The sequence below is a fragment of the Bos mutus genome, chromosome 3, assembly GCF_027580195.1.
Source record: "Bos mutus isolate GX-2022 chromosome 3, NWIPB_WYAK_1.1, whole genome shotgun sequence".
In the NCBI taxonomy this organism is placed as follows: domain Eukaryota; kingdom Metazoa; phylum Chordata; class Mammalia; order Artiodactyla; family Bovidae; genus Bos; species Bos mutus.
The window spans coordinates 57176681-57200498 of record NC_091619.1 but is presented as its reverse complement, the minus strand read 5'-3'; positions in this window follow the sequence as shown (position 1 = coordinate 57200498).

Sequence of the window (23818 nt, the reverse complement as noted above, 5' to 3'; positions counted from 1 at the left end):
AGAGTCCTGTTTGTCACGTAGGGAACATATTCACAGGTTCTTGGGGTTAGGACTGGCCCTCTTTGGGGAGCCACTATTTTGCCTACAGGGCTTCCCAGATGACACAGCAGTGAAGAATCCACCTGCAATGCAGGAGACCTGGGTTTTATCCCTGGGTCAGGAAGATCCCCTGGAGAAGAAAACAGCCACCCACTCCAGTATACTTGCCTGGAGAATCCCATGGACAGAGAAGCCTGGCAGGCTACAGTCCAGGGGGTCACAAAGAGGCGGACACGACTGAAGGGACCAAGCACATTCTGCCTACAGCATCTCCCGACCTCAGCAGCCAGAGCGGCGGAAGTACTGTCCCAGGAGTTGCAGCTCAGGAGCCAAATGGGCCTGGGAGAGGGTGCAGCTAGCGTTCTTTACCAGTTGGATCACGGAGCTAGGGTGTCTTTCCTCTACTCAATGCACCCAGTAACTGGCGCACTGTCATCTTGACCCCTGGCACTTCTACCTTGTGGGTAGACAGCTTGCCTGGAGCTTGAACCCTCTCTGCGCATACCCATGTGTGTGCATGCGAAGTCACTTCAGTCGTGTGTGACTGTTTGCGACCCCAGGGGCTGTACCTCACCAGGCTCCTCTGTCCATGGGATTCTCCAGGCAAAAATACTGCAGCGGGTTGCCATGCCTTTCTCCATGTGGTCAGGTGTAACTCTTTGGCGCTTCAGATTTGGAGCTCACTTGTACTTGACAAACATAGTCTTAAAAAAATACATATTTATGTATTTTATTTTGGGCTGTGATAGGTCTTCATTGCTATGTGCAGGCTTTCTCTATTTCCTGCTAGTGGGAGCTACACTCCAGTTGTGTTGCACGGGCTTTCATTGTTGTGGCTTCTCTTCTTGTAGAGTACAGGCTGTAGAGCGAGGGCTTCAGTAGCTGTGGCACACAGGCGTAGTTGCTCTGCCGCATGCGGAATCTTCCCAGACCAGGGACCGAGCCCATCTGCATTGGCAGATGGATTCTTAACTACTGGATCACTAGGGAAGTTAGACAAACGTAGGCTTAATAAGTCATTTTCCCCACCCACTGCTCCTTATCCACTTGTTAGAAGAAGCCCTTGAATCACCACATGACACAAAGGGTCATTTGAGTCTTGGCACAGCCCAGCAGAAATTAAAATGCATTTTCCAATGAAATCAGTGTTAACAGTCATGGAGAGAAATCACCGAAATGGTGCTATGTTCAAAGTACGTTATGTGTTAAGATTGTTGGGTGGCTGAGACCTGCCGTTCGCCTTGAACTTTACTTCTGTGGTGCAAATGTTGCTGGGCCAGCAAGCGCTCATCCGCCATCCCAGTGTGAAAGATAGTTTTCCAGCTTCTGTGCTGAATTTAGGATTTTGCTAAGTCCAGCCACACGCCTCCATCACCACTCTGTTAAATTGCTCCCTTCCTGGGAGTTTTATTGTTTCACTGGTAACTTCAGTTCCCTCACGATGCTGGGGAGACACTGCACGTGCCTCTTCACCTTATAGAAAGAATTGGCAACATTGGACCTCAATGTAAGGTTAATAGGAAGAGCAGAGAAATATAATGAATGGGAAAGTTGTTAAATTTGCCACAGTCTTGTACAGCTCATGAGGGAATTATCCAGTGATTGAGTCTGGGCCCAAGATCATACCTTCTTGAATTTTAATCTGAATTCTGCCATTTTAGTCTATATGACTGTCTCACCTTCCTTGTGTGTTTGTGTGTGTATAATATATAACTATAGAACATGCCCAACCCTGTCTTCCTCACCTGCTAGAAGTGGAGAATAACAGACACATGCCTTCCAATTCTCCTTTGCTGCTAGAGGTGACCCCGTCCTGGCCATGGACTGCTGGAGAATTAGGAGAAATAGTTTCCTCTATCTTAGAAGGCAAGGGAGGGTTCTTCTTTCTTTTACATTCCTCTCTTTCTGCTGTGGATGCTGCCTTGTGAGAATGTGATGTTTGCAACTGCCATCATCATGTCACCATGAAAGGGAGGCCTGCTGTTGCTGCTGCTAAGTCGCTTCAGTCATGTCCGACTCTGTGCGACCCCATAGACGGCAGCCCACCAGGCTTCCCAGTCCCTGGGATTCTCCCGGCAAGAACACTGGAGTGGGTTGCCATTTCCTTCTCCAACGCATGAAAATGAAAAGTGAAAGTGAAGTCGATCAGTCGTGTCCGACTCCTAACGACCCCATGGACTGCAGCCTACCAGGCTCCTCTGTCCATGGGATTTTCCAGGCAAGAGTACTGGAGTGGGGTGCCATTGCCTTCTCCGGAAAGGGAGGCCAAGAGCATGCAAAGATGCTCACCCCGTGCCAGGACATCACTGAGCTGCTGAATGTCCCTGGAACTGCTCATCCTTCTGTCCAATGAGACGATTAAATGACTTCAGTCTAGAGCACCATCCACCGGGTGTTTGGATTCTTACAACTTGAAGCATCCCAGCCGATACAAATTCCTGTCTCAGGGAATCATGGTAAAGATGAACTGAGACAGTGCATGTCAAGTGCCAGGCACAAAGTAATCATTCTATAAATGGTAATCTAGACTAATACATGGGGTTTAACTTGCTACTTTCCAATACTGCTAACTCACCAATTTATATTTATGCTGGGAAATGAGTGAAGTTTCATAGACTCAACTCCATTTGTTGAGTATATATCCTTATGTGGACTCCTGGGACAGGAGCTCCTCAAGTTCAAGAGCTGTGTCTCATTTATCAGTAAGCTCCATGCCTGGCACAGAGTGTCCTGAGTAAATGTTCTTGGGTGGGTGGCTGCCTGGATATGGATGGCTAAATGGATGGATATGGTTGGATATGAATCGAGGGGGTGGTGGATGGTTGGATAAGGAAGGGTAGATGGATTGATGGTTAAGTAGTAGTTGGATGGTATGCATGGATAAATGGATATGGATGGATATAGATGGGTGGGTACATGGTTGGATAGATGAATATGAATGCATGGGTGAGCTGATAGTTGGATTGATAAACAGATGGGATAAATGTCTGGACAAGTGAACTAACCCCAGAGCCTATGCAGAGTCCCTTCTTACACGGCATCAGGCCTAGTGGTTTCTTGTTCTGCACAATGCCAAAAAACGAAAATCAAAATTACACTGTCATAGGAATTTGGCACTTCTGATTAAGACACGAACTAATGATATTTTACAGTCTACCCAGGGGTGTTTCTACCTGGGCTAAGAATAGGTCAAGGTCACCAAAGGGATTTATCTTTCTCACTGTGATGATCAACATCAGTGATCAAATTTTATTTTATTTCATATGTTCCTATATCACCTAGGAATTTCTATTGGCTGCTCCTAACAGGTTGGAAATAATGCATAATAAACATGAAGTTTGGAGATAAGTAGGGCTCCCCAGGTGGCTTAGTGGTAAAAAATCCACCTGCCACCAGATGCAGGAGACTTGGGTTCGATTCCTGGGTCAGGAAGATCCCCTGGAGAAGGAACTGGCAACGCACACCAATATTCTTGCCTGGAAAATTCCATGGACAGAGGAGCCTGGTGGACTACAGTCCAGGGGTTGCAAAGAGTAGGACATGGAGGTAGGTGGTCCAGGCCTGGTTGGTGATTCTTTATGTCATCAAGAACTTAGGGTTTTATCTCACACTTTTAGTTGTGGTTTCCACCTCAAGGCTGCCTTATGCTTCAGGCATGGCCACAATAACTCCAGGCATTAAACCTGACTTCCAAGTAGGAAGCAGAAGGGACTGAACAAGAGTACTTCTCAACCATTTTCCTCTTGAAGGAGCCTTCCTGGAAGTTTTACCAAACATCATCCATTTATATTTCAGTGGCCAGAAATTTGTCAAGTGGACACAACTCTCTGCAAGGGAAGCTGGAAAATATAATATCAAAATTTTGGCTGGTAAGTGGCCACCATGCACACAACTGAAGTTCATTACTAAGGAAGTCTAGGAGGATGGATATTGAATAGAAACAATAAGTTTGCCCCATCCTTACTCTGCTTTTCCCTCTTTCACTCCCAAGAGTCCATCTAAGTTTTGACCTCTGATCTATTTGGGTTTTCATTTTTCTTTAAATCTGTGTTTAACTTTTAATATTTATTACCTAGTCTCTGTGGAGTAGGAAATGGCAACCCACTCCAGGATTCTTGCCTAAAATACTCCATGGACAAGGAGTCTGGTGGACTACAGTCCATGGGGTCCCAAAGAGTTGGACAAAATGGGGGGACTGAGCACGCATGAGCAAGCCCACATCTAGTCTCTGTATGAAGGGGCCATTTGTGGTGTTGTTAATGATGCCTTTCCACCACAACAGACTGAACAACTTAACTCAGCCAGGCTGCTTCTCACTTTAGACAGAAGCCTAATGCCTCCAAATAGCCTGCCATTAGTTTTCCAACACCACCAAAGACACAGGTGTAGAAAGAGGCAAACAACCTATGACTAACTCTTTACTATGTCTCATTTAATCCTTCCAACCAACACTTAATGTTAAGTACCATTATTAATCCACACTGACAGATGCGGAAACCAAAGATCAGGGAGATTAAGTAAGTTACTCTAAGTCATACAGCTGTAAGTGGGATTTTAAACTCAGACGTGTTTTATCCCAGAGCTCTTCTTAGTACACTAGATGTTTTAGTAAGTTCTGGGCTGTCTCCTGAAGGTAAAACCAGGCCCAAACTGGAGCCCACAAGTGTGAGGGTCTGTCCAGAACACACCAACCCCAGCCTGGTCGGGGTCACTGATTTCAGATGCTGCCCTTGGCCGTCTGCCAGTCTGCAAGATGGAAGCAGGAGGGCTAATGGAAAGATTCGCCATTGGTCTAGTCTTCAGCATCTGTGCTGCTTCTATCCCACCATGGTACACGTCGAAAATGACAATATTTGTACAGCGGGAGGGGAACAGAAGCAGATCCTGGTGCCCTCCTGCCAGATGATGAGGGCTTCAAGCCCCTCGCCTTCTCCTCTTTCAGGAACACTGATGCCCTTTTCCTGTTCCAGGCTGCAATCCAGGACTCCACCTTCCATCTGCTTGGCATTTCTCTTCAGTTTCCTCTAATCTCTGAAAACTCCTCTGGCTTTCCTAGTCTTTCATCACCTTGATGCTTTTGGAGCACTCTCATCAGTTATTTTTTATAGCATATCTCTCAAAGTGGGTTTGTTTGATGTTTTCTTATGATTAGATCAAAGATTTTGTCAAGAGTGCATAGAAGTGATGTGCCCATCTCAGTCTATCACACCCAGGAATCCGTGATGCCAGAGTGTTATAATTGGTGATGTTGACCATGAACATTTGGTTAAGGAGGTGTTTGCTGGGTTTTCCCACCCTCAAGTTACTATGGCCCCATTGTAATTAACGAGCGTCTTGGGGGAGATACTTGCAACCCATTCAAATAACCTGTTTCCCGTCAAACTTCTGTGCACTAATTTTAGCATCCATCTATGAATCCTACTCAAGCTGTTCTAAAGGTGATTGTTATATGTGCCTCATGCCCTCATTTATTAATTTTAATTTTCCTGTAGAGAAGAGTTGTCCCTTTCCCATTTTTATTTATTCATTTGACAATTTATTTATATCAATATTGACTCAGGAATATTTTAGTCTATGAACTATAATACTGTTTTGAGTTTTTTGCTGCTCAAGTTGCTTTAGCTCTGGCCATTGGGAGCTCTTTCAGATTAGCTCATGTGGTTTTTCAATGAGCTGTTTTCTTTTTGGGGATAATTTCTTACCTTTTGGAAATACCAAAATGTTTCAAATTTATCCTGTGTTTTAAGGCAACAAGATAGGAAACTGAAAGATGAACTCCCCAGATCAGTACGTGTCCAATATAGCTACCGGAAATCTGTGTAGAAATAACTCCAGAAAGAATGAAGAAATGGACCCAAAGCAAAAACAACACCCAGCTGTGGATGTGACTGGTGATGGAAGTAAAGTCTGATGCTGTAAAGAGCAATATTGCATAGGAACCTGGAATGTTAGGTCCATGAATCAAGGCAAATTGGAAGTGGTCACACAGGAGATGGCAAGAGAGAATGTCGACATTTTAGGAATCAGGGAACTAAAGTGGACTGGAATGGGGGAATTTAACTCAGATGACCATTCTATCTACTACTGTGGGCAAGAATCCCTTAGAAGAAATGGTGTAGCCATCATAGTCAACAAGAGTCCAAAATGCAGTACTGGGATGAAATCTCAAAAATGACAGAATGATCTCTGTTCGTTTCCAAGGCAAACCATTCAATATTATAGTAATCTAAGTCTATGCCCTGAACTGTAATGCTGAAGAAGCTGAAGTTGAATGGTTCTAGGAAGACCTACAAGACCTTCTAGAACTAACACTCAAAAAAGATGTCCTTTTCATTATAGGGAACTGGAATGCGAAAGTAGGAAGTCAAGAAATACCTGGAGTAACAGGCACATTTGACCTTGGAGTACGAAATGAAGCAGGGCAAAGGCTAACAGAGTTTTGCCAAGAGAACACACTGGTCATAGCAAACACCCTCTTGGCAACAACACAAGAGACTACTCTACACACGGACATCACCAGATGGTCAACGCCGAAATCATATTGATTATATTCTTTGCAGCCAAAGATGGAGAAGCTCTATAGAGTCAGCAAAAACAAGGCTGGGTGCTGACTGTGGCTCAGATCATGAACTCCTTTTTGCCAAATTCAGACTGAAATTGAAGAAAGTAGGGAAAACCACTAGACTATTCAGGTATGACCTAAATCAAACCCCTTATGATTATACAGTGGAAATGACAAATAGATTCAAGGGATTAGATCTGATAGACACAGTGCCTGAAGAACAATGAACAGAAGTTTGTGACATTGTACAGGAGGCAGTGATCAAGAATAAGAAATGCAAAAAAGCAAAATGGTTGTCTAAGGAGGCCTTACAAATAGCTGAGAAAAGAAAAGATGTGAAAGGCAAAGGAGAAAAAGAAAGATACACCCATTTGAATGCAGAGTTCCAAAGAATAGCAAGGAGAAATAAGAAAACCTTCCTCAGTGATCCATGCAAAGAAATAGAGAAAAATAATAGAATGGGAAAGACTAGAGATCTCTTCAAGAAAATTATAGATATCAAGGGAATGTTTCATGCAAAGATAGGCTCAATAAAGGACAGAAGTGGTATGGACCTAACAGAAGCAGAAGATATTAAGAAGAGGTGGCAAGAATACACAGAATTATACAAAAAGGATCTTCATGATGCAGATAACCACGATGGTGTGATCACTCACCTAAAGCCAGACATCCTGGAATGAGAAGTCAAGTGGGCCTTAGGAAGCATCACTACGAACAAAGCTAGTGGAGGTGATGGAATTCCAGTTGAGCTATTTCAAATCCTAAAAGATGATGCTGTGAAAGTGCTGCACTCAATATGCCAGCAAATTTAGAAAACTCAGCAGTGGCCACAGGACTGGAAAAGGTCAGTTTTCATTCCAATCCCAAAGAAAGGCAATGCCAAAGAATGCTTAAACTACCACACAATTGCACTCGTCTCACATGCTATTAAAGTAATGCTCAGAATTCTTCAAGCCAGACTTCAACAGTGCATGAACCACAAACTCCCAGATGTTCAAGCTGGATTTCGAAAAGGCAGAGGAACAAGAGATCAAATTGCCAACATCTGTTGGATTATCAAAAAAGTAAGGGAGTTCTAGAAAAACATCTGCTTCTGCTTTACTGACTATGCCAAAGTTTTTGACTCTGTGGATCACAATAAACTGTGGAAAGTTCTGAAAGAGATGGGAATACCAGACCACCTGACCTGCCCCTTGAGAAACCTATATGCAGTTCAGGAAGCAATAGTTAGAACTGGACATGGAACAACAGACTGGTTCCCAATCAGGAAAGGAGTACGTCAAGGCTGTATATTGTCACCCTGCTTATTTAACTTCTATGCAGAGTACATCATGAGAAACGCTGGGCTGGAAGAAACACAAGCTGGAATCAAGACTGTCTAGAGAAATATCAATAACTCAGATATGCAGATGACACCACCCTTATGGCAGAAAGCAAAGAAGAACTAAAGAGCCTCTTGATGAAAGTGAAAGAGGAGAGTGAAAAAGTTGGCTTAAAACTCAACATTCAGAAAACTAAGACCATGATATCCAGTCCCATCATTTCATGGAAATAGATGAGGAAACAATGAAACAGTGAAAGATTTTATTTTTCTGGGCTCCAAAATCACTGCAGATGCTGATTGCAGCCATGAAATTAAAAGATACTTGCTCCTTGGAAGAAAAGTTATGACCAACCTAGATAGCATATTGAAAATCAGAGACATTACTTTGCCAACAAAGGTCCATCTAGTCAAAGCTATGGTTTTTGCAGTAGTCATGAATGGATGTGAGAGTTGGACTATAAAAAAGCTGAGCACCGAAGAATTGATGCTTTTAAACTGTTGGTTCAAAAGTTTTGAACTGTTGGTGTTGGAGAAGACTCTTGAGAGTCGCTTGGACTGCAAGGAGATCCAACTAGTTCATCCTAAAGGAAATCAGTTCTGAATATTCATTTGAAGGACTGATGTTGAAGCTGAAAGTCCAATATTTTGGCCACCTGATGGGAAGAACTGACTCACTGGAAAAGATCCTGATGCTGCGAAAGATTGAAGGCCCGAGAAGAAGGGGATGACAGAGGTTGAGATGGTTGGATGGCATCACTGACTCTATTGACAAGATTTTGAGTAAACTCCGGGAGTTAGCCACAGACTGGGAGGCTTGGCGTGCTACAGTCCATGGGTTGCAAAGAGTTGGACATGACTGAGTGACTGAACTGAACTGAACTTCCCTCTCAGGCCTATAGTCAGCCACTTTTCCAAAGGAGCCCTTGTATCTCTGATGGAGAACAGTATTTAGAAAACAAGATCTGGATACTAGGTGGCACTACCTATCATTGTAAATCATTTCGAATCAAAGCTTGACTCCAGTTTTAGAGATGAGAAGTATAGGGACTGGTGAGGTTACACGAGTGCCCAGTGTTACACAGGTTGACACAAAGCTGAAAAGTTCAAACCAGAACACAGCCTGCACGCTGAAGCTCTCCAGTAGTGTAAATGCCTTTTTTGTTATAAATATGACTTGATACTTGGCAGAAAAAGTGAAGATGTACTAGTATATCTATGTGTAGAAATGTGATTTCTGGTTGATGGAGTGTCAAATAAAGTAGACATATGTAAAAACAGACTTGGCATCTAATAAATATTTTTGGATAGATTCTGTTGAATGAATCATCATTACCATCAAATATTTCCAGGTCTCTGTGAAATATTCCTACTATTCAGCTGTTCTTTCATTCCTTTCTGGAACATATGCAAAGGAATAAAGAACACAAGAAAACAGAAACATGACAGGTTCACTTTCTGAGTCCCCATGGTCTTTGGATGGAATTTTAATGGCAGAGTTCACCCTCCCTTTGCCATATTACCCTAGTAAGACAAAACCTAAGTCTTAGGACAGTATCTTGGGTTTGGCAAGTAGGGAGCAGAGTGGACCTAGTATTGCTGTCTTCAGGCTAGGTCCCAACTGCCTTTGAGCCTCAGGATCTGATTAATTACAGCCCGGGGCAGCAGAACAGCAGCTGCAGAGACTGAGCTTGGTTGGGAAGGACCAAAGTTGAATTCTCTGTACCTTGTGACCCAAGCACTTGGGTCAGGTGAAAGGCCAGTCCACACTGCCGGGGGAGACCTAACAACTCCAGTCCCTTCTTGTCCCTTCCTATGCTTAATCCTCAACTCCTGTGCTCAATCCAAAGCCACTTCAGCTTTAGTCGTGGCCAAAAATCCAAAATACACAGTAAGAAGAGAAGGCAAATATGGTGGCTTGACTGAATGAGCCTAACCCAGAGGGAGGAGACCTGGTTTCTAAATCCAGTTTTGCACTAACTAGTTGTTTATATGAGGAAAGATCTTTCGTCTCTCTGAGCTCCACAAACCTGGCCTCAGAATGATAAGTTTGAACTAGATGATCTCTAAGGTCCAATGTTGGTTTGAAATTCTGGTATGCTTCAAATTCATCTCAAGAATTTCCCTAAAAGGGCCATAAGCCAACTGTGGTCTCATTGGTAGAGCTCTGGCCCCACCTAGTGGCCAATTTGGAGCTTTTTTTTTTTTTTTTCTCGAAAATGCCTTCTGCTCAACGGTTTCCATTGAAGTAAGAGAACAAAGCCAGTTCATCAATTCCTTTGCAGAAGTACAGCAAACTACCAGACCTGGGAGAAACACATGTTTAATGTCCTAGAAAGATATTTTTTGTGAACACACAGCCACTTCCTATGGCAAAGGCCTTGGTGTGGAGGGCATGTGGTTCCAGAGCCAGGCTCCTGATGTCAGGAACACTGAGGTGCGCTGGCACATGCAGTGGGGAGATGTGTCTGGTTACTCCCTGTGTGCTGCTCTGTTACACACTGGTCCCTAATTCTTTTAGCTGCTCCACAGTTAACACTTATTAAGCATACATGCAGTGCTTCCATCCTGGGCCTTACACTGCAGTCAGGACCTCCGGCCAGACATCTGACTCAGAAAGAGGAGGGAAGGACCCCTTGGGTTGCCTGCCAACATAGACCAACCCTTCATCTTTGGGAGATCCCTCTGGGTTTATTTTTTTCCCGACGTGTGTACTCAGTTTTGTCTTTTTGTGACCCCATGGACTGTAGCCTGCCAAGCTCCTCAGTCCATAGGATTTCCCAGGCATGAAAACTGGAGTGAGTTGCCATATCCTACTCTAGGGAATCTTCCCAAGCCAGGGATTGAACCCACATCTCCTGCATTGGTAGGTGAATTTTTTACTGCTGAGCCACCTGGAAAGTCCCTTTTTTCCTGACATTCCCATCTAAATAAAGACTATTTCTTTCTTTCTAAATAAAGACTATGTTATTATATTTATATTCTGAAGCCTGTCTGTTCCTGCTTTGAAGTATCTGGGTCATCCCTGGGCTGCAGTGCGTTCATCCCACACATTTGTCAATGCTGCCACTAATCCTGGAATGACAGACACTATCTGATGGCTCGTCACCCCCTCATGGTGACTGCTGTTTTCCTGGAGCCAGAAGTTCCACATGGTTTGCTTTCTGTTTCTATATCCTGGCGAATCAAGTACAAATAGACAGCAGTACTGATGTCCATTGTACAGGCAACAAACCGAGGTAAAGAAACAGGTAGGTGACTCTCCCCACATATTCAAAGAGGGAGAGGTGGAGTGAAGGCATTTTGACTCCTGTTCAATTAAGCTCCAGTGTTTGGGACTTTGTTTTCTATGGTATCAGTGAGGGACCACTGATTTGTTAATTTTTACCACAAACACTATTGAAAACTATTCATTGTCCGTGCCTTAAATAGCTGTGTTCTTTTGTTGCTGTTCCGGAGTTTTCTCGTGCCAAGCAAGACAGTGGGTGGAGAGGGAACTGGGATGGGAACCAGAAACCCTGGGTTCTTTCCTGATATGGCCTCTGCCAAGCTCAGGGCAGAGGTGTCACAGTCCCTGAGGCTTTTATTCCCTCACCTGTGAAGAGGCTGCATTAAAGTTCCTACCCTTCCAGAATGCCATATATATAAGGAAAGAGCATGTCTGCTTTGGGACATTTTCCAGAACCTCTCTGACTCTGGATCTGTTCAAATAAAAGGAGTCAGTGCAGATATCTTTGCCTAATAACTAAGTATCATTCATTTGGACCATCCAGATTGTTCAGGTGAATTTATTGATTGATTTTTAAGCTTTTTCTTTTCTTTCTCCCTCTTTCTGTTTTGTTGTTGTTGTTTGGTTGGTTAGTTGGTTGTTTTTTTTTTTTGCGTGTGTGTGTGTTTCCTGGCCTGTTCTTGGTACAAAATTCCAATTCCAGGTTATAAATTGCCAGGGCAGTGTTGGCAAAAAGGTTTCATCCTGAATGCCCTTCACTTCAGTGGGCATTGGCTGTCGGGAGCTCTGAGTTAAAGAGTCCATGTTCTAAGGCTGTGGGGGAGAGAGACTAATTAGCCATGTCTGCCATGGGTGTAGGCTGGGGAACTTTGGAGGTCAAGGGCTTTGTCTACAACAGGAATTCCCCAGTGGCTCAGACAGTAAAGAAACTGCCTGCAAGAAAGGAGACCTGGGTTTGGTCCCTGGGTCAGGAAGATCCCCTGGAGAAGGAAATGGCAACCCACTCCAGTATTGCCTGGAGAATTCTATGGACAGAGGAGCCTAGCAGGCCCCATTCCACGGGGTTGGACACGACTGAATGACTAACACAGGCCATGCTCAGAGGCACAGAGCCAGAAGAGAGATTGGAATCCAGGCCCCCTCCCTTCAAGACTCCTCCCTTCAAGTCCCACCACCCCCCACCCAATTCTCTCTCCTACTTGGATGTCACAGGCAATCAGATGTTTTTGGATGATGATGATGAAGAAATTGATGGTGCTGCAGCAGCAGGCTGCCTGCCTAGTCTTCTCTGAGCAGTTTTGTGTCCACCCCACAGATGTGTTTCTTCCTTTCCGAGGGACAGAAAGCCTTAACACTCGATAGAAGTTTGACCGGATGACTTTAGTAAATGCCCCCCCACCCCCGCCCCAAAATAAATAAATAAATAAATGCCCCAAAGGCTCACGTCTGGGTTAAAACATGCCCTTCTCCTCCCTGCCCGTCTGGAAAGAGACTTCTCAAAGGCGTGCCCTGTACAATGACAAGTGGCAGCACGGGGAGCGTGTAGGGGCTGCAGGTCGGGGGGAGGGGGTGGGTGATGGGGAGGGGAGGACAGAGAGGAGGGGAGGGCAAGGGGACAAAGGCACCGGCCTCCTTGCCTTGCAGAGGAGCACCTGAGTGAACAGTGATGGCTTTCGGCCTCCAAATGGCAGAAGCACCGTCGCAGAGAGGCTGGCTGTGGAGAGGCTGCCCACCCAGATGGACTCGCTGTCCTGTGAAGGAACGTCCTGTGCTCACTGGCTGGTAGCCAGCACCCGGCCCATCAGCCTCCCCTGAGTGCACACCTGGGGCCCCCATGGCTTTCTCACGGAGCACCCGGAGCTCCTGCCCTGAGCAGAGGCCTGGGCTTTGTGTTCCCACATAGCAAGTGACCTGCGGCGATCCATTCATCTTTCGCGCCTTCATCTAGGAGACAGAGCAGTGGCCCTGAGCCCATGCAGGGAACCTCTGGCCTTGCGGTGAGGGAGGGTGCTGTCTGGGTGGATAAGGCAGTCTGGACCCTGGGCATGGGGGATTCTGGGGCACATCTAGGGCCCTGGAGCTTGAGGGCCATTCTGTTTGCAATGCAATGAACCCACTCTTTAAAAAAGCATCCGCATTGCCGGAGTCCCAGGAAAAGTGGGTACAGCTGACAAGCTGCTAGGAAGGGATTCCTCAGGCTCTGTGTGCCACCAGGCCTCTCCAGGGATGCCTGGGCCTGGCTCTCCGTGTGCATGGGATTCCCTCGAAACACACCCTCTTCACAGGCGGGCAGCTCCACAGGGAGGAAGGCCCAAACGTCATCTCAGAGCTGCAGAGAAGGGACTCTGGATCCCCTTATAGGTCTGGAAGAGGCCCGTATTTTCCGAGCAGTGAGCCTTCCAGTCGGCTTCTCAGGACAAGCTTTCCCATCCTCTTCTCTCAGTTCAGACAGAGGGCCCAACCAGCTCCCACCCGACTCCAATCCAACCAAGTGGGTTCGCCCTTTCTTTGACACCATCAGCTCACATGCCTCAATCACACAAACCCCAGGATGCCAGACATCTGCATCACAAAGATGTATTGTTGATTTTCACAACATGATATCACCAGAGGGTGAATATGATTTGGGTCCTCAGAGACATTCACTCACTATCAAAAGTGACCTTGTCAATCAGCTGAGACCTGGGACTAAGTTTCTGTCTCCTGGGATTCCAGGGCTGACCCTGCAGGGGAGGCAGGAACAGTCTGAATCCCCCTACTGGGGCAATCCTTGCCCTTGGGATCAGACCAGGACATTTGGGTAAGCATTCCTGACCCAAACTGTCTCGTTGGGTTTCTTTACACCCCTGGCCCCATTTCGTGCTCAGATTCATCATGCTTTCCTCTGCATTTGAATGTATTTCCTCTGCTCCCATGCATAGATGCACTCCCTGCCAGGCAGAAAGGTCCTCAGACAAATAAGTGAGCAAACATTTATTATCTGCTATGTTCCAGGCATTGCGCCAAGCTCAGGCTCCCCCATGGGTCCTGACTGCGCTTTCAAATATGGGGAGGGAACCAGTACAAAATGTTACAGGTGCCGTGTTAGAATGAAGTATTGGGTTTTGTGGGGGCACAAAGTAGATGCAGGAGGGGAGAGGAAAGGGTGGGAAAGCTCCCCACCACCTGGAGTTGTTTTGGGGCATGAAATTCACAACATGGAGCTTTTTTTATAGACTCTTAGATCTGTTTGCCAGGCTTCAGTCCTGATGGTCACAGGCTATCTGCCTGCCCTGTCTGGTGGGGACCAGCGTCTAGGGTGTGGGTCGAGTCCTCCAGCCTCCCAGGAGGTGGTTAGGACATCAGAAATCAGCATCCTAATTTTCCACAATGGGAACGGTGATGTCCATGAGAGAGCATCCTTGCCTGGAAGGAGGCCAGTACTTCTCTTGCACAACCTTGGTTAGGGAATCCCAAATAGATGTCCTCTTCAATAAGAGCTGTGTGTATCTAAGAAACACTCCAACCCAGGGAGAAAATAAATAAAAGAAACAACCCAGGACTTCCCTGATGGCACAATAGAAAAGAATCCACCTGCCGATGCAAGAGACTCAGGTTCGATCCCTAGTCCAGGAAGAGTCCACGTGCTACAGAGCAACTACTGAGCCTGTCCTCCAGGGCCCACGAAGCACAGCAACTGAGCAGTGTGTTGCCACTACTGAAGCCTGGGCCTAGAGCCCGTACAATGTAACTAGACAAGCCACTGCAACGAGAAGCTCACACACTGCAGTGAGAAGTGGCCCCCACTAGACGCAACTAGAGAAAGTCCTCAGGCAGCAACAGAGACCCATTACAACCAAAGCTAACTAAATAAATAAAATCTAAAAAAAGAAAAGAAACGACCCATCCCTGGCCAGAGAACCTGAACACTGCTCAGGAAATCCAGTTAGGTTTGTCCAGAGAGCCATAGACTTGTGATTTTATGCGACATGACTAAGGAAAAACACACTCCCAGCACACTTCTAGACCAAAACATCAGGACGGTTCGGGTTCTCCCTGCTCCCAGGTCCGTTCAGGATATCATAGTGTCACGCGAGTGTATGTTCCTCGGTTCTTTGTCGCATCACAACAAGGATTTGGAGCGACGGACATTAAAGCCCTCGGCGCGTCACAGCTCTCGGGTCTTGGACAAACCGTGCTACAGCTCTTAGGCAAATCAGTGTTACAGATCTATTTTATTTAGAAGATAGCAGGAGAGTGAGAGAGAGAGAGAGAGCGTGCGCGCACGCGGGAGTCCGAGAGAAAGCACTTTGGCTCCTCCTTTTATATGTTTTTTCCTCCACCTGGGCCTGCCCTATGCAAATTGGGCTTAGCCAGGAGTGCTGTTTGTTCTGTTTGTCCTGCCTGAAGTCTTCACTCTGGTCCTCAGACCTTCCTTGTGTTTTAGCCACTGCCATTTTGGACTCCTTTTCCCTATTCTACCTACCTAACAATAGCCTTTCATGACTGCATCAGCCCATGGGCCTCATGCAGTAGAGTTACTGCCACAGTGCTGCTGTGTCACAAGTGTATTACCATGGAAATGCTGCCTATGGCGCGGGCAACAGTTCACAGCCAAGGCCCAAAGGTGGCTTCTTCCTTACCTTGCCAAGCTCACTACCCAGCGCGAAACTAAATTTGAACATGAATTATCTAAATTACCAAATTCTAGCAAGAATTGCTAGGTCACGCTAGAGTTCATGGAGCATACTCTTCTTTTTGCTATTAGTTACCTTATTTAATTAATTTTCTCCTCTTGCTTGATTTCTCTGCTCCATGCAGGCTTGGGGAAGGCACATATCCGCTTATTACAACCTCTGAAAGCGCTTGGAGTTTACAAGCACTTTGTTCTGTGTAAAGAACCCATGGCATTAGACGCACCTCTAAGTCAGCCTCCAGAAAGTCTCCAAGGCGCATTATTGTATTCAGTTCACCCTCTATCCGGTCTTGATGGGGTGTGTGAACCCTGGAGTCTGGGTGAGGTAGGGCCAGGATGCTAAATGCTCCCTCTGGCCTCACCCCAGAGAAACAGCAGGACCAGGCAGCCCTCCCAGAGGCCAGGGTGTGACCAACACAGGTTGCTGCAAAATCAGTAGCAGCCAGGCAGAGTCGAAAGCAAAACTCAACTTTTGCTTTTACTTATTGAAAATCAAGATCCGTGCTGTGTGCTGCCATTAAAAAATCATTCCTGAGTTTAAAAGCAGTAGACCACCCATTGCCAGGGGTTACTTTTAAGACATGCTTTTGGTCCTGGAGGAAGTAATGATACCTTGGGGGGAGAGAGGAGGTGGGCTGTGGGGAGGGGGAGGCGGGGGAGCTTCCGGGAGTCCCTTCAGGCTATAACTTTCCAGCTGGGCAAGGGCTCAGATCCCCTGTGTGTTTGGGGACTGTAGGGCTCCCCAGAGCACAGCTCAGCACCTTTTGGGCATTCTGTCGTCACCCTGAAACCCAAGGCTTGTCCCAGGTACACAAGCGCTCCTGTGCCCGACATCCACTTTTAGGCCGTGTCACTGTATGGAACGGAATCTACTCAGAAGAGATGCCTTGTACGCACGTGTCTTTAGGGAGCACTGACTTGGTACCTCCCCCCGCCGCACCCCCCACATGGCAGACACTGGTCTAGCCACCAAAAGTCCAAGAGTGAACCCGACACGGCTGCTGTCCTCATGGCGCTAACATTCTTGGGGAAGGCAACAGACAATCAGCAAATAAAACATATGACTGTACAACCTAGCATCTGATCGTGATCCACACCAGGGAAAGTATAAAGCAAGCTGGGAGGACATGAGCCTCCCTGGGTGGGGCGGTCTGGGAAGGTCTATTGATGAGCTGAGCTTGGAGCAGAGTCCTGAGTGGGGAGGATTTCAGAGGGATACGTGGGTGTTTAGACTCTCCCTTAGAAGAAGGGATTCTCCCTTAGAAGGAGGGATTCTCCCTTAGAAGGAGGGAGAATCTGGCAAAGAGCACTCTGGACACTAAGAACAGCTACTACTACTGAGTGCTTATTGTGTCTGTTACATCTTGTGTTCTCCTTACATGGCGGTGGTTTAGTCACTAAGTCGTGTCCGACTCTGTGCAACCCCATGGACTATAGTCCTCCAGGCTGCTCTGTGTGTGGAATTGTCCAGGCAAGAATACTGGAGTGGGTTGCCATTTTTCCTTCTCCAGGCGATCTTCCGGACCCAGGAATTGAACTTCAGTCTCCTGCGTTGGCAGGCAGATTCTTTACCACTGAGCCACCTGGGAAGTCTGCTCCTTACATATGCCATCTTATTTAATTGTCTCAACAGTCCTGTGTCACTGGTACCATTACTCTCCCATCTTAGAGATGATGAAGCAGAGGCTGAAAGACAGCCTGGTTCCTCTAAGACCTCATAGGACACGGCCGCGCCGAGACTCAGCCCCTGTGTCTAGGCTGAATTCATGTTCCCAGCCTCTCAGCTGCAGTGTTCTGTGTTGCTAGAGCAGAGGCCACTCCCAAGCCCACAGGGCTTCGTGTGGAGGAAAGAGTGTTTCTGAGACTGTGTGTTACCTGAAAGATGCTTTGCTCTTCAGGCAAATCACTTTCTTTTATGATTCCTTTCTTTCTCTTACCTGGAAACACTGTTCAGCCAAAGCTACTTCTGGGGGTGCCTTGCTAAGCCTTTGTGTCTTCACGGTTTTTATGAGGTAAATGTGGTTGCTCCCAAGATGCCCATGAATGCTACTCTGGTCCTCAACTTTATTTCAGGGCTTCCTGGGGGTGCCAAAAAGGTGAGAGGTTCTTTTAAGAACCTGGCATTGGGGATTCACATTTGTCAGGCTGATTTATTCTTACATTAACTCCAAGATCAGAAATCAGCATAAGGAATAGTCAGTGAATGCATTATCAGCAGAATCACGCAGACACAGCGAGGTGTGGTGAAAAGAACAGCAATTTGGAATCAGTTAGTTTGCAGTTTTGCAGAGTCAGACAAAAAACAGACAAAAAACAAACAAAAAATCAAAACACACACAAAACAGCAACAACAAAAAACTACCTGCATGACCCTGAGCAGGGAAGTCAATAGTCTTCCCTAAGCCTCATCTAAAAAACGTCAACCTCTTTCTACCCTCTTCAGTGTGAGAATATGCTTCTTGTGAAGAATCTCCTTCAACTCTCCCCTGAAGAAGGAAAAAAAAACAACAACAACAACCAAATTCCAGGTGCAAAGCCGGACTCCTATCTCTCGGATGAGAAATGCCTGGATGCTATAAAATTACCTTGGTGTTTATCCATGCTCAGACAGTAGCGCTGTGTGTTGGCTCTTCTACTGGCTTTTAGAGGCAGAGCAAGGTCACTGAAGGATGTTCCTTTAGGCAGAAGCAGCACAGAAAGCACCCTGAATCAAGATAAATAAGAAACCATCTCAATAAATACATTTTGGAATTTTAAAACTTGACCAAAAATACAATGTGTAGGTAGCTGTAGATGTGATTCATCGTTCAGGCATGGATTCTGAGCCAGTTTCTTGAGTTCAGACTGTGGTTCTGCCACTTTCTAGCTGTGTGATTTTAAGTGACTTAATTGACATCTCTGTTCCTTTGTTTCACTCTCTGTAAAACAATGATAATAGCACCTACCCCAGAGTTCAGGAACTTCCCTGTAGTTTATACAGTAAAGAACCTACATGCAATGCAGGAAACCTGGGTTCGATCCCTGGGTCAGGAAGATCCTCTGGAGAAAGGAATGGCAACCCACTCCAGTATTCTTGCCTGGGGAATCCCATGGACAGAGGAGCCTGGTGGGCTACAGTCCATGGGCTCGCAAAGAGTCGGACACGACTGAGCAACTAAACACACACACCCCCCAGATTTCTTGTGAGATTGAATAAGTAAATGTATACTCATGTACACAGAGACCCTGACAAGCTCTATTAAGTGTGGGTTATTGTGTAAGGGTAGGACCAGGTAAGTACTGGTGCTTGATACTGCTTTCTAATAACAGACAAAAAAATAAATAAATAAATAAACAAGAAGGGAAAGAAGACAAACCAAAGTATCTTCCAGTTAAAAACACCTCACCTGGGGAAAAACTCCAGTCCATGAGAAAGACACTGTCACTTAAATATCCAGGGAATAGTATTCTCTAGGAAAAGCAAAATGTGCCTAGGAAAAGTGGCTCCTTGGGTGAAGGAGGTGTGTGGAGGTGGCTCTTGGCTGGGGCTGGATGTGGATAAAAGCTCCACTCCTTGGCTCTCCGTCTCATCTCCTGGAGCAGGAGGAATGTTAAGTACATGCTGCATTGTCGTTAATTAATTTCTCAAGGGCTGCAGTAATCAGGATGCTCATTAATGTGTTTGAGCCTGGCTTTCATTTAGAGAATGAGTAGCAAATGTAAATGCAGTGCACTTAGGAGCCTTAAAAACCATTCAGTGCTGTAGTAGGAGGAGAGACACCCTGGTATGTCTCAAAGGAAAAGAAAAAACCCACAAGGGCTTCTTTAATCACATGAAAGACGAGCGATTCTAACTCGACAGCAGGGGAGGCTCCCTGTGGCTTTTCAAATATTATCGTTTGGAGCCTGCTGTCCCTCTGCTCCGTATGATGTTTGAAGATGCCATGCTCCATTCACATTTATATTCCTCCCAGCAGGGAGCCTGATCCAGATAGGCAGGTTCCGGGGGTCCAGGACTGGGCGTGCACATGTGCTAAGTCGCTTAGTCATGTCCGACTCTTTGCAACCCCATGAACTATAGCCCGCCAGGCTCCTCTGTCCATGGGATTCTTCAGGCAAGAATACTGGAGTGAGTTGCCACGCCTTCCTTCAGGGGATCTTCCCAACCCAGGGATGGAACCCATGTTTCTTACATCTCCTGCTTTGGCAGGTGGGTTCTTTACCACCAGTGCCACCTGCCAGTGTAAAGGGGTGGCCCTGAGCTCACCGGGATGTGCAAGAGGAACCAGGCCCCCCTACCAGAGGCTTGTCTGCTGGGCCAGGTTGGGGGCACAGGCTGGTGGTTTCTATAAATCTTCAAGGCCAACCTCGGGATTACTGGCATTCTTCCTGACTCTGATCTTGACCTCCTCTAAGGAGGTGCTCAAAACCACACCAATTTCTTCTTCTCTGTGAAGTCAGTATGTTTCAGAGGACCCTTTCATAGACCCGGACCCCTTCTTCCTCCGTCAGTCCTGTTACATGACCACAGAAAGGGCTTAGCACCATGCCTCGCTGCTCGCAATCCCTCTGTGTTTACTATTCTTGCTGTGTTATTGTTAGCCACTGGCAGAGACTGGCCACAGGATCTGGGGTCTGTCATTCCAGGGTTCCTCACTGGGCTTTCTGACCACAATCACTGTAAGTCATCACATAACCAGTCACAGGGTCTTGGGCTATGGCTCAAACTTTCATCCGTCCAGTTTCCACATCTTTATCTTTGATCCTCTTAGGTCAGTTCAACACCTACTCTCATTTTTACCCTCCCCTAATGTAGAGGGCAGAGGGCTGGGCCAAGGTCTACATCCTCCCTCTAGAGTAGGACATGCCTCCAGGGGAGACGGTGATCAGCCCACAGAGAGCAGAGGATCCCCTGCAAAGAAAAGGAACACCAAGGAATCTGAGCACATTTCTCCTCCCCAGGGAAAAGAACCATTGAGTCACCTAACATGTGCACTGCCCCATTTCACCCTAGCCCTGCCTCGCTCGATGGCCTTGATGTATGTTCTGCACGTGTGTCTCCAGCCTTTCCTTGTTAAGTTCAGTTCAACAAGCATCTATTGAGCAGCTATTGTGTGGTAAGCTTGATGGCAAGTGCTGGGGAATATAAAATGAATGAGCCTCTACTCTGAGGGATTAAGTCACACCTGGAAACACAACTCCAATAAATGGGGGAACAGAGAAAAGTACGTCACCCAGCGTAGGCTCCTCAGAGGGATGTGACCTAGGTTCAGTTGTCAAGGATACATGGCAGGGCCCCAGCACTGGGGAGTGGGTGGGCATTCCAGAACCAGGCAGGGAACATGATGGCATTTACTTTCAACGAGCACACAGTATGTACCACCCAGTAGGTGCCCAGCATGCCCACCAAGAGGCTGATGGGTGCAAGCTGAAAGATGCTGCCAGAGTGTGGACTCCAGGCTGTCCTGTGAGATGGTGCTAAAGAGGGGAGGAAACCCTGAACCTGAGTAGGACATTGAATGCCAGGCCTTTATCTGTAAGACTATCCTACAAGAGTTTGAAGCAAAAGGGGCTGACATGGTCGGTATAACATTTTACTCGCTCAGTATTCCACTACTCCAGGGGAAGTACCCTGAGAACACTGAAGAGGAAAGCTTTAAAGATCATAGTTTTATAAGTTATGACCAACCTAGATAGCATATTCAAAGGCAGAGACATTACTTTGCAACAAAGGTCCGTCTAGTCAAGGCTATGGTTTTTCCAGTGGTCATGTATGGATGTGAGAGTTGGACTGTGAAGAAAGCTGAGCACTGAAGAATTGATGCTTTTGAACTGTGGTGTTGGAGAAGACTCTTGAGAGTCCCTTGGACTGCAAGGAGATCCAACCAATTCATTCTAAAGGAGATCAGTCCTGGGTGTTCATTGAAAGGACTGATGCTAAAGCTGAAACTCCAATACTTTGGCTACCTCATGCAAAGAGTTGACTCATTGGAAAAGACTCTGATGCCTGGAGGGATTGGGGGCAGGAGGAGAAGGGGACGACAGAGGATGAGATGGCTGGATGGCATCACTGACTCGATGGACATGAGTTGGAGTGAACTCTGTGAGTTGGTGATGGACAGGGAGGCCTGGCGTGCTGCGATTCATGGGGTCACAAAGAGTTGGACACGACTGAGCGACTGAACTGAACTGAACTGAATGAAAGGAAAGAGCTTCCCTGGTGGCTCAACAGTAAAGAATCTGCCTGCAATGCAGGAGACACCGGAGACATGAGTTCGATCCCAAGTGGGGAAGATTCCCTGGAGAAGGGAATGGCAACCCACTCCAGTATTCTTGCCTGGAGAATTCCATGGACAGAGGAGCCTGGTGGGCTACAGTCCATAGGGTCACAAAGAGTCAGACATGACTGAAGCGACTGAACATGCATGCACACACTGTAGGAGATGTTCCCCAGCCCTAAGAGATGTTCCCAGCCCTAAGATGTTCCCCTGCTCCTTTGTTAAACAATTTGATAGCTGGACATCTAATCTTGAGATATTTAGTTGAAAGTTTATAGGTCGAAACTTTCAGTCTCTACCTTAGTTCCTAAACTGTAAATAGACCTTTTGACTTCTATTGAAATACTTTCTCCTTCATAAAGCCATCCTATTAATCAAGGTTTGTTCCTATCTCCTGCTCTTAACCCCTGTGATTCAGTGTCATGGGGCTATTTGTACATTTTTGGGTCTACATCACAATATTATAGCTTGGACCTGGATCAACTTCTCCGATGCAACATGCTACAGCATAAAGAACTTAATTCCAGACTTTGACACAAATCAGGCCATGGCTGAAATTCAAAGGAGTGGTATTTATTGCAGTACTAGTTTTAAACCTGAATCATGCCTCACTCTTTAAGATTTTTGTTACATTTTAGTGATGTTTCTGAAGATTAAATAAAATAATGGGTAAAGGGCTTGCAAATGCTTTACTATAGTAAAACCTCAAGAATGCTGCCTCTATTCATTTTTATTCACACAGGTATTTCTGCTAAAGATTCAAAGTCATTTGCCTCCAGAGGTTGAAATTTATCTACTGTGAGAAATAAGTTTGGCATTTTTAAAAAATGTTTGATTACTTTGGCCTAATTTAACTTCTGTATTGTTTTTAATGTTTAGTATTTAGGTCTTGGGTCCCTGATCAGACTATAAGGAGTTTGAGGGCAGAAATCTTATTGGACTTGTGTTTTTATATCCCTCACAGAACTTAGTACCATTTGGTGTGTATAATAGACGCTCAAGAAACAGATGTAGAAGGCCTAGATGCATACAGGGCTCTATCAATGAATACTAGAGTGTTCATCATCACAAAACTTGGCAAGTCATTATCTGCTCCACAACCCTTTACTTTGCCATTACTTCTCAGCTCAGAAAAATGAGTAAAATGAGGGTCCCGAGGTTGAGTAAAGAACCCCAAATACTATTAATATAAACCGTGCCAGCCGCCTGGTTTGCATAACTTGTCTCATCCCTGAGTCTCCAACCCAGCAGAATTGATGACCTTCTCTGCCCTCTAGCTTCCCAGGTCATAAAGAACTTTTCTGCCAATGCAGGTGATATAAGAGACATGAATTCAATTTCTGGGCTGGGGAGATCCCCTGGAGGAGGGCATGGCAACCCACTCCAGTATTCTTGCCTGGGAAATTCTATGGACAGAGGAAACTGGTGGGCTACAGTCCATGGGGTCTCAAAAAGTTGGACATGACTGAAGCAACTTAGCATACACAGTCTGTCCTCTAGGCTCCAGGGAACCATCTCCTCAGGCTGTTTCTTGTGCTAAGATGCAAATGACTTCAGAGTTCAACAGCAGCACGGGAGAGGCCGCTCCCTCCTAGCTCACCTAAAGCAAGTTGGGGCAAACTGGGTTGGCTCCATCATCCCTTTCAAATAATAGGCCATTCAGTCTTAGGGAGAGAAATGACTCAGCAACCCCAGGGCCATCCTGGTGGCTGAAGCAGCTGCCAGACAGGGAACC